Source organism: Salvelinus fontinalis, chromosome 5, assembly GCF_029448725.1.
Source record: "Salvelinus fontinalis isolate EN_2023a chromosome 5, ASM2944872v1, whole genome shotgun sequence".
Taxonomy (NCBI): domain Eukaryota; kingdom Metazoa; phylum Chordata; class Actinopteri; order Salmoniformes; family Salmonidae; genus Salvelinus; species Salvelinus fontinalis.
In genome coordinates this window covers 51,442,446-51,454,541 of record NC_074669.1, presented here as the reverse complement: position 1 = coordinate 51,454,541, position 12,096 = coordinate 51,442,446, and the positions used below count along the sequence as shown (strand labels likewise).

At 40.0% G+C, this 12,096-nt stretch overlaps 1 long non-coding RNA gene across 1 annotated transcript; it reads right to left on the bottom strand.

The window, feature by feature from the left end:
• Positions 1-2,313: 2,313 nt before the first annotated feature.
• LOC129855795 (uncharacterized) lies at positions 2,314-9,869 on the bottom strand. Its single transcript, XR_008759561.1, has 4 exons — positions 9,389-9,869; positions 9,096-9,197; positions 2,851-2,951; positions 2,314-2,522 (listed from the first exon to the last, which is right to left on the bottom strand). It is a non-coding gene; the product is annotated as an uncharacterized LOC129855795 (long non-coding RNA).
• Positions 9,870-12,096: the final 2,227 nt, after the last annotated feature.

Sequence of the window (12,096 nt, the reverse complement as noted above, 5' to 3'; positions counted from 1 at the left end):
TCCTCTGTCCAGATGAGTCGTTGTTTCGATTCAGAATGGCAAATTTCCCTCTTCAATTAGCATTGGCACTAGCCGAGTGGCATAAATTTCTCCAACGTAAACACAGTCAGAGGACGGAACACGGCAAAACTCCCGAATAAAGTTTCAATAATCTGATTAAACTATATTGAAAAAACATACATTACGATGATATGGTCACATGTATCAAAAAAAATTCGAGCCGGAGACGTTATCCGTTCGTTACCAAGGCAAAACAGAAGTCAATCCCACTTCCTTCAGAGTACCGGAAGTGGACGTTCACGTCAAAGAAATAGGTTTTTTTCCACCACAGAACAAGATGAGCACAAAAATTTCTTCTCTGACATCCTCTTTACACCAATAGGAAGGCGTATAGAGTGTCAGCAGACTCCTAAGTGTCAAGACCATGTATAGGCATCAAGTTGAAAAGAGCATCGATATCTGACATTTCACTTCCTGGTCAGGAAAAGTGCTGCAGAAGGACTTCTGTTTCACTCAGAGAAATAATTCCAACTCTTTTAGAAACTACAAAGTGTTTTCTATCCAAAAAGAAGAATAATATTCATATTGTACAAGCAAGATTTGAGTAGGAGGCCGTTTGAAATGGGCACGATTTTACTGGCTACTCAACACTTTGCCTTGCAGCCATAAGAAGTTAAACTAAGAAGACTCTTTCTGCAGATGAGTTGGTCTTATAAACTAAGAAGACTCTTTCTGCTGGTGAGTTGGTCTTATAAACTAAGAAGACTCTTTCTGCAGGTGAGTTGGTCTTATAAACTAAGAAGACTCTTTCTGCAGGTGAGTTGGTCTTATGAACTAAGAAGACTCTTTCTGCAGGTGAGTTGGTCTTATAAACTAAGAAGACTCTTTCTGCAGGTGAGTTGGTCTTATAAACTAAGAAGACTCTTTTTGCAGGTGAGTTGGTCTTATAAACTAAGAAGACTCTTTTTGCAGATGAGTTGGACTTAAAAGCTAAGAACCTCTTAGAGACCCGTTATCTGCAATAACTACTAAAACAGATAACCACAGATCTGCCGGTAATTTGTAGGAATTATAACGTTTACCTAAAGTGGACAGACAGGCCTATGATCCCAGTCAGAATGAGAACACAGCAAGAGCTAAGAAGGGTCTCTTCCCTCTGTTATAAAAATATGTTTATGTTTATAGTTTTTCATTGCATTGTGTGTGTGTGTGTGTGTGTGTGTGTGTGTGTGTGTGTGTGTGTGTGTGTGTGTGTGTGTGTGTGTGTGTGTGTGTGTGTGTGTGTGTGTGTGTGTGTGAGAAGGAAAGATTGTGTGTGTATTAGGTTGTGTATTACCTCTTTGTCTGGTGCTGGTCTCATGGTCCCTCACGGTGGCTGCACTGACATAAATGTCCACAATCGTCTCCTCAGCTTCACTTCTGTCAAACTTGACCTTCTTGGTCACATCTGGCTTGTTATGAATGACCTCAGACATCTCCAGCAACGCATTGTGTTTTCTGATTATATACTATACAGCAAAGTCTACTCAGGTTCTGAACCTACCACTGCTCCTGTGTCTGTGTTCGCGTTGTGTCCATTTCTGTGTTTTTGATATGTTCTCCCCAGGAGAAAGGGAAATGGTGGTTGAGGCTGGGACATGTTATTTTCCTTGAAACATATTCTTCTGATTCCTGAGTCGATAGTGTAGACTTACCAGACCTGGGATGAAATACTATCTGAAAATATTAGAATGGCTTGCAAGGAAAACTTCCATGGAAGTGGACAAATTCGTGGACAAATTCGAGGTAAAAAGGAGTTGGATCAGTCAACAAATAAAGGCAGAGATTGATTTGTTATTGCTCACTTTAATACATTGTACAGGATGTGAACAGGTGACTGACATTTCAACGTCAAGCTGACATCTTCCTCAGAGTGACCTGATCATTGCACATAGATCCTATTTATAGCCTAGCGGCCCATTGAGACACAACAATGTAAAATAATTATAATGATAATATGTTCCAGGGTAAACTGCAAATTATAGCACAAAATAATAAGATGTGTCCATAATTTAACTACTGAAGACAGGAAGCCTCTAATGTATCCGAGGAAGTAGATGGTAATTTGATTCATATGTTCAGAATGAAACAAACATAAATGAGTAGGGATGGAGAGAGAGAGAGAGAGAGAGAGAGAGAGAGAGAGAGAGAGAGAGAGAGAGAGAGAGAGAGAGAGAGAGAGAGAGAGAGAAGAGAGGAGAGAGAGAAGAGAGAGAGAGAGAGGAGAGAGGAGAGAGAGAGAGAGAGAGAGAGAGAGAGAGAGAGAGAGAGAGAGAGAGAGAGAGAGAGAGAGAGAGAGAGAGAGATTGTTGCAGTAGGTTATTTATCACACTTCTCACAAATCCAGTTCAGTTTTTTTATCACACTCTAAATCATTCCATGTCTTTTCAGGCTGATCTTGTCCATCTCTTAGTTCAACACAGTCCTTCTCCTGATGGGTTGAATGATGACCACCAATACTAGGCTGGTTGCTCCCCCAGTAACTATGGTAACAACACAGAGAACCAGACAGACACACTGTCAGTAAAACATCATTCTAAATTAAAAAAATAATGCCTGTGTTTTTTCAGCTTTAAAGTCACACGCTGTCAGACGTGGGCCACCAACAAAAAGTAAAAAACATATATATAGTGTAAAAAAAATGACTTTTTAGTTTCTTGATGAAAATAATGCTTCGTGTCTATGATTCATCTATCGAGCTCATTGAATGACATCTATGAAGGGAAACATTTGTTTTGATGAAGATGATCTGAAGCAATGTCACTTGTTTTCAAAGTCTCCATATCACAACTGGATGGTCAAATCTCTCACCTTGTGTTCAGTGGTGTGCCGTCTACCCATTTCCAGGACCCCTCAGTCTCACTGTCAGTCAGACCGATCCAGACTCTCTTGTTGAGGCTAAAGAGAAATCTCTGTTGTTGAGAAAGATAAATTAATACTGATCAAAATGCACTAATTATACGGACAGCATAATTCCAGGAAGACCTCTCTCTCTCTCTCTCTCTCTCTCTCTCTCTCTCTCTCTCTCTCTCTCTGTATTTATTTATCTCTCTCTTTATTTATTTATCTATCCCCCCCACTCTCTCACCTGTTCCTCTCTGCTATTTATGATCAACAGGTATGGTCCTCTCACCAGACACCCCTCCCTGCTCTCACTCCAGTGTTTACTCTCAGTGGAGACAAAGTACCAACAGGATTGAAACTTGTTCCAGCCTTCAGAACAGGTTAGTGAGAACGATTATTGGCATCTCATTATTCTACACTCGTTAATGGAAGAATACAAACAACCTTTTAGTGTTCGTTCAGGGCCGTAACCAGGGTTTGAGTTTTAGTGAGGTCGTAAGACAGCGGGATTAATTGTATAGAAACTTCCCAAAGAGTACTGCATTTCTATACAGTAAACAAAACTTTAAAATGCTATTTGGAGAACAGCAAAAACAATCAAAAATGACCCCAGCCTTTATCACCTTGGCTGCTGTAGGTTCATTCACCTCAGTTGATCTACAAACACATCGCCTAGTAGCTATACAATAGTAATGTTATACAAGAAATGAGAATACGAGAACATGAATATGAGAAATTAGTTACACTGACAAGTAGCGTCAGTGACTGTTCAGTCAGTTGTCGTGTTGAACTGCATATTTCATCATCTCTTTACATAGATATGGCTTTTCTCAACTGACATTGTGTTCACATTTGTATTCCTAGGCATTACTAATCAAGCTCCGCACAAACAGATATCAATGGAGCGCACAGATGATCATGTTATCACATTACATTAATGATTTGAATATCACGAAGGATTCTGTGTTAATATCAGTGATGTTGTGGTTAAAAAAGATGGGTAATAGGTCAACTATAAACTCCAGTGGTGATCGAGATAAGAAGAACAACCAGTGATATAAAGGAAATGTAGGACTATTTTACACCTGCATTGTTTGCATTTTGAGTGCATTTAAATGTAGGCCTACAGGGAAGACAGGCCATGTGAATATATTAATATTAAACACATCTTCTTTCTTTTAGTTCCTAACTTCTATGATACAGATTTAGTCAGGGGACCCCACATGGGACCCCAATCCTAAGTTTGGGAACCAGTGTATTAACCTCTCTCCGCCTTGCTTCCTCTCTCTCTCTGTTTCCTCTGCTTCCTCCAGCATGCATTGCAGCCTGCCTCAGCCTCACCACTGAGCGCCACTTCACTGTCTGTCTTAGTAGCCTAATCTTTGTGAAGCAAAGTTATTATGAGAGCTTAGTAGCATATTTTTTTGCTCCTGCTGATGTAGGCTCCTTTTAACATTACCGTCTTACTTCATCCTTCTAGCTGGCTAAGTAATACTACCCAGAGCCCTTCAACATTACTGCAATACAAGTCTCTGCTTCATAATCCTACAGGCATGATGACAGATCATTACAAATGTATTGCTTATTTATTTCAAATGAATGGAAATTCTAGCAATTCTTTCACATGGTGTTTTAAAGCAATGAGTTTGTGACATATTGACTGTAAGACTAAAGCATTGATTTTATGGATACCTGTGTGATTGTGACTCTGTCTGTTACTGGGTTTGTGGGTTACTGGGTTAATTGGAAAAACATGACTGACTGACATATCTATTAGTCACTATTAAACAGTTTTATACTCATTCTCCAAGATTCAAATTGTATTTTTTGGGAGGTGTCTGTAGACACGACAGGAGATGCTGGTCGGTTTTAAAATGTACTCTTGTCTGGCATCTCGCAAACACAGTCAGCAGCGTATCTAGTGTCTGTTTGAGCGGACTACGAGCTGGGGTAGTTCGTTTCACGTCCCAGGCCCTTGGCCAGTGTCGCGAGAGGGAGGAGTTAGCCCTTTGAGATAGGGGTGAAAGTGCTGCTTAACTTTTTATGGCTACAAGCCCGAGGCCGCCCACAATATGACAACAGCCAGCTCAAGTGCAGGGCGCGAAATTCGAAATATTTAAAAAAAAAATATTTAACTTTCACACAATAACTTCTAGTTCCTCCCAAACCCGGATCCGGGAGCACCCCCGTCAGTAAAAAAGCTGACTAGCATAGCCTAGCATAGCGTCACAAGTAAATACTAGCATCTAAATATCATTAAATCACAAGTCCAAGACACCAGATGAAAGATACACATCTTGTGAATCCAGCCATCATTTCTGATTTTTAAAATGTTTTACAGGGAAGACACAATATGTAAATCTATTAGCTAACCACGTTAGCAAAAGACACCACTTTTTTTACTCCACCAGTTTTTAACTCCATCAGTAGCTATCACAAATTCGACCGAATAAAGATATAAATAGCCACTAACCAAGAAACAACTTCATCAGATGACAGTCTGATAACATATTTATTGTATAGCATATGTTTTGTTAGAAAAATGTGCATATTTCAGGTATAAATCATAGTTTACCATTGCAGCCACCATCACAACTCTCACCAAAGCGACTAGAATAACTACAGAGAGCAACGTGTATTACCTAATTACTCATCATAAAACATTTCTTAAAAATACACAGCGTACATCAAATGAAAGACACAGATCTTGTGAATCCAGCCAATATTTCATAGTTTCTAAGTGTTTTACAGCGAAAACACAATATAGCGTTATATTAGCTTACCACAATAGCAAACATCACAACAGCATTGATTCAAGCCAAAAATAGCGATAACGTATAAACCACCAAAATATATTAATTTTTTCACTAACCTTCTCAGAATTCTTCAGATGACAGTCCTATAACATCATATTACACAATGCATATAGAGTTTGTTCGAAAATGTGCATATTTAGCGGCACAAATCGTGGTTATACAATGAGAAAAGTTGCCAAGCTGCCCAGAAAATGTCGGGCGCCATCTTGGAGAGGCACCTATTCTAATCAATAAATAATCATAAACTTGACTAAAAAATACAGGTTGGACAGCAAATGAAAGACAAATTAGTTCTTAATGCAATCGCTGTGTTACATTTTAAAAATTAACGTTACAGCGCAATACAGCGTGCGCTAAAGCGAGGCTACACTGAAATTAATGGAGGCTTATGCATTTAACATTTTTCAACAGAACAACGAATTATCAGCATAAATAGTTCTTACTTTTTGATGAACTCCCATCAGAATCTTGGAAAAGGTGTCCTTTGTCCAGAACAATCGTCTTTTGGTTGAAAGATGTCCTCTTCTCCTGTCGAAATAGCCGCTAACGTTAGCCATGTGCCGGAAAGGTGTCCAACTCTTGAAAGCGCGTCACAAAGAAATCCCAGAAAATCGCAATAAACTGATATAAACTGCTATAAATCGGTTTAAATTAACTACCTTATGATGTCTTTAACAACTAAAACGAATAAAAACATGACCGGAGATATAGAACTGGCAAAAAGAAAGCTTTGCAGCAGGCCACTGTGATGTCCCTACTGCGCCAGGCGCACCGTTGAAAAGGACGGTACTTCCGTGCCACGGTCTTATATAGGGTCCCAGATTGCGCAATCCACTCCATTCAAATTCTCCCCGCTTACTGACATCTAGAGGAAGACGTATGCAGTACATGTAGCCCGATGGCTTACATGGGGACTTATAAACTGACCTCAGAACAGGGACCTCGATTTCTGAAATCTCACTCCCTGACAGGAAATGTGCTGCAGAATGAGTTCTGTTTCACTCAGAGAAATAATTCAAACGGTTTTAGAAACTAGAGAGTGTTTTCTATCCAATAGTAATACTAATATGCATATTGTACGAGCAAGAATTGAGTACGAGGCAGTTTAATTTGAGAACGATATTTTACAAAGTTGAAACAGCACCCCCTATATTGACAAGAGCTTTTAACAAGTCCAATACAGCAAATGAAAGGTACACATCTTGTGAATCCAGCCAACATGTCCGATTTTTTAAATGTTTTACAGCGAAAACAGCACGTATATTTATGTTAGCTCACCACCAAATACAAAAAAAGGACAGACATTTTTCACAGCACAGGTAGCATGCACAAAGCCAACCTAACTAACCAAGAACCAACCAAACTAACCAACAAACAACTTCATCAGATGACAGTCTTATAACATGTTATACAATAATTCTATGTTTTGTTCGAAAAATGTGTATATTTCAGGTATAAATCATAGTTTACATTGCAGCTACAATCAGAAATTGCACCGAAAGCAGCCAGAATAATTACAGACACCAACGTCAAATACCTAATTACTCATCATAAAACATTTCTGAAAAATACATAGTGTACAGCAAATGAAAGACAGGCATCTTGTGATTCCAGCCAATATTTCCAATTTATTAAGTGTTTTACAGCGAAAACACAATATAGCGTCATATTAGCTTACCACAATAGCCAGAAAGACAAGCCAAAAGTTAGCGAAAAGTTAGCGTAGCAAAAGTTAGCGATCGTAACAAACCAGTAAAATATATATATTTTTTGACTAACCTTGATATTCTTCATCAGATGACAGTCCTAAAACATCAGGTTATACATACACTTATGTTTTGTTCGAAAACGTGCATATTTAGAGCTGAAATCAGTGGCTACACATTGTGCTAACTTAGCTACTTTTTCCCACAACATCCGGATATTTTTCTGACACTTTTTCTGACACACATATTCTGACCAAATAGCTATTCATAAACATAACTAAAAAATACATGTTGTATAGGAAATGATAGATCCATTAGTTCTTAATGAAATCACAGTGTTAGAATTCTAAAAATAACTTCATTACGATATGCAGCTTCGGTATAGCTAGAGTACCCAAACGTTGGGCGTCGGCAACTAGTTCACATGTACGACAGATATATGAAATAGCATCATAAAATGTTTCTTACTTTTGCTGATCTTTCATCAGAATGTTGGACAAGGTGTCCTTTGTCAAGAACAATCGTTGTTTGGATTTGGAACGTCCATTATCCCTCTCGATTTAGCAAGCACACTTGCCAAGTGGCGCGAATCTCTCCATCGTCAACAAAGTCAGAGAACGGAACACGGCAAAACACCCGAAAAAATTTCAATAATCTGATTAAACTATATTGAAAAAACATACTTTACGATGATATGGTCACATGTATCAAATAAAATCAAAGCCGGAGATATTAGTCGTCCATAACGGCAGTTAAACAGAAGGCAAATCCAAGTCCCACTGCGCGCTCTCCAGAAAACCGGAAATGGGGGACACGTCATACAAAGAGCTTGTATTCCACTTCAGACCAAATAAACACTACATTTCTTCTCTCACCGCCTCTTGACATCCAGGGGAAGGTCTATGAAGTGCACGTATACTCTTACGTATCATGCCCATTTATAGGCAGGAAGTAGAACAGAGCCCCGATTTCAGACTTTCCACTTCCTGGTCAGGATGTTTGTGCCAAATGAGTTCTGTTTGACTCACAGATATAATTCAAACGGTTTTAGAAACTAGAGAGTGTTTTCTATCCAATAGTAATAATAATATGCATATTGTACGAGCAAGAATTGAGTACGAGGCCGTTTGAAATGGGCACCTTTTATCTGGCTACTAAATACTGCCCCTTCAGCCCAAACAGGTTAAAAGGCGAATCCAGGATGCAAATCCGGGTTGACGTTGGCAATTAAGAGCGATTAGAACTCAGTCAGATCAAGAATCTATTTTATTCATTTTTCTCATTAGAAACAGTTACTGAGGTCAGCAACTCAATGTCCTCATGTAGCTACGGCCCTGTGCGTATTGAACATGTACAATTAATGTTATGATCATGTATTAGGTAAACTCACACGGATTAGAGAACTTTTCCATAAGATCATCTTTCTCCCTCTGTAGCTGGTCTCTCTCTATAGTCAGGTTGTTGTATCTGGTCTGTAGCTGGTCTCCCTCTTTAGTCAGGTTGTTGTATCTTGTCTGTAGCTGGTCTCTCTCTATAGTCAGGTTGTTGTATCTGGTCTGTAGCTCGTCTCTCTCTTTAGTCAGGTTATTGTATCTGGTCTGTAGTTGGCCTTGAAAAGTTGCTCACTAAATCAGATTATACCCACGGGACTGCCAGTGAATTCAAGTAATTACAATTTAGCTATACTTACAGTGGACAGACTGGCCTATGATCCCAGCCAGTAGGAGAACACACAGCAGCCCCAGACACACCGCAACAGCTAGGAAAGGTCTCTTCCCTGTGCTATCAGGCCCTATGTACATGTAAAAAGATGTGTGTATTTAGTATGCGTGTATATTGTGTGTGTGTGTGTGTGTGTGTGTGTGTGTGTGTGTGTGTGTGTGTGTGTGTGTGTGTGTGTGTGTGTGTGTGTGTGTGTGTGTGTGTGTGTGTGTGTGTGTGTGTGTGTGTGTGTGTGTGTGTGTGTGTGTGTGTGTGTGTTACCTGTGTGCTGGTCTCCCGGTCCTTTAGTTGAAGTGTGTTCTACATCTTCTGTCTTGGTGCTGGTCTCGTGGTCTCTCAGGGTGTCTGCACTGACGTAGATATCCACAATCCTCTCCTCCGTCTCACCTCTGTCAAACTTGACTTTCTTGGCCATGTCTGGCTTGGCATAGATAGCTTCAGACATCTTCAGCAATGCCTGATGCTTTTTGTACTATGTGCTGTAATTGTACTTTACGTTAAGTCTCAGGTTATAGTGATAGCGTTGCCTATGCCTCGTGTCTGTCTCTGTGTCTGTGTCTGTGTTCTTGTCTGTCTCTGTATCGTCTGTGTGTCTGTCTTTGTGTTCGTTTCTGTCTCTGTATTGTCTGTGTGTCTGTCTCTGTGTTCGTGTCTGTCTCTGTATCGTCTGTGTGTCTGTCTATATCTGTGTGAAGATGTAACCCCTATAGGGAGGTATAAAAAATGACACGGGTAGTTGTGGCTACAGCTTCTCCTTTGCATATTTGTGTTTGTCTCCTGAGTAGTGAGTTTACACTTATTAGTCTACTGTACTGACTTCATGTTGTATCTGACGATGTGTGAAACATAACTACTGGTGCACAGGAAGATAAGAAGTAGAGATTTTAGTAATATGCTAATACAAAAAAATGAATGTGCAAAATAATCAACTTCTATTGTAAAACTATTCTGTTGTTGAGTCTACTGGACTGACTTCATGTTGTGAAACATAACCACTGGTACACAGGAAGCCACATTATCAGGAAGTAGGTAGGAAGGTATTACAGTTTTTCTCGATTGCTAAGACACTTTTAATGAAACTGGGGTCCACTTGAGTGCCATCATAACTTAATGAGCACTCAAATATACTGTTTTGCAAAACAGTAATTCATTTCTCATTGATTTCACAAACTATGCAAATGCTAAGCACATTTTTGCAAAACAGTAAACACAACTCTCTACAAAAAAAACGCATAAGTCAGTTGAGTAAATCAAGTCAAACAAAATCCAAGCATTTGGTCACAGCTGATACAAATGACTAGCATGATTGTGAACTACTTTTGCAAGCATGAATATTTTCTTTGCACAATTATTCAATCAGTCCTTATTCATGAGTAAAAGAGGTCACCTCTGAGTTGCTGTTTGTAAGAATGGACCAAGTAAGAGGCAGAGGGAAAATGAGAGGTAGGAGAGGCCCATAGAGGAAAGTTCAGCTCTCAGTTCAAATGGAAAAAGGTCAAATAAAGCTTTTTGTTTCTGGACATTCATACGCTTGAGTGACTTCCTTTCTGCGTTGGTCATCTTTGGTAAAAATAATTTTAGGAAAAAAGAATACAGCCCATGTTGTGATAATATGTTTAGTTGTCTTTATGGTGCATACTATAATTATTTGATTTGATTTATAGTATCAACAGATGGCAGAGACATATTAAAGAGGGTTAACCTTGTTAGGGTATATTGATAGATGTAGAAAAAAATGGTCATTACATAACAAGTTGCACAGTATGTTTTGATGGAGGTAGTTGATTGTGTGCCATGTACTTCATGTCTTGAGAGTCTTACTGTAATGCATTCTGCAAATGAAATGTGTCATTTTGGCCACCTTTTTTCAGTTTTGGGCCGAGTGTCATTTTGAAAAAGTTGATTTTGTTTTCGACAAATGTGCTCAAGCAACCAAGGAAAACTGTAATACAAGTTTGCATACTGGTGTGCGTGTGAGAGTGCGTGTGAGAGTGCTTGTATGTGTGTCTGTGAGAGAGAAAGAGAGAGATGGAGTATTTAAGTTATGTCAGTATTTAACATGAATTTGATTGTATGACTTAATTTGCCTTTTTTTTCTATTACGCCTCTGGCTTCCTGTTAAGGCCAGGGCTGATTTCAAGGTTTTACTGTTAACCTACAAAGCATTACATGGACTTGCTCCTATCTATCCCTCTGATTTGGTCCTGCCGTAAATACCTACCCGTACGCCACATTAACTAGACGCAGGCCTCCTTATTTTACCTGGAATTTCTAAGCAAACAGCTGGAGGCAGGGCTTTCTCCTAAAGAGCTCAATTGTTAGGGAATGGTCTGCCTATCCATGCGAGAGACGCAGACTCGGTCTCGACCTCTAAGTCGTTACAGGAGACTCATCTCTTCAGTAGGTCCTAAGATTGAATGTAGTCTGGCCCAGGGGTGCGAAGGTGAACGGCAAGACGTTGGAGTGACGAACCGCCCTTGCTGTCTCTGCCTGGTTGGCTCCCCTCTCTCCACTGGGATTCACTGCCTCTGACCCTATTACGTGGGCTGATTCACTGGCTTACTAGTGCTTTTCCATGATGTCCCTAGGAGGGGTAGCGTCATGTCTCCTTTTTTGCTATACTTGACTTGAGTGGGTTGAGTGAGCCAATTTTGCACCCCCTCGGACTCGTGCGGTGGAGGAGATCTGCATGGGCTATAATCAGCCTGGTCTCAGGGTAGTAAGTTGGTGGTCTGTTGATATCCCTCTAGTGGTGTGGGGGCTGTGCTTTGGCAAAGTGGGTGGTGTTATATTCTGCCTGGTTGGGGGACGGGGCCACAGTGTCCCACGACCCCCCCTGTCTCAGCCTCCAGTATCTGGAGGCTGGTGAAATTCTCCTGTCTTATCTGGTGTAATTCTCCTGTCTTATCTGATATCATTTTCCTGTCTTATCTGGTGTAATTCTCCTGTCTTATCTGGTGTAATTCTCC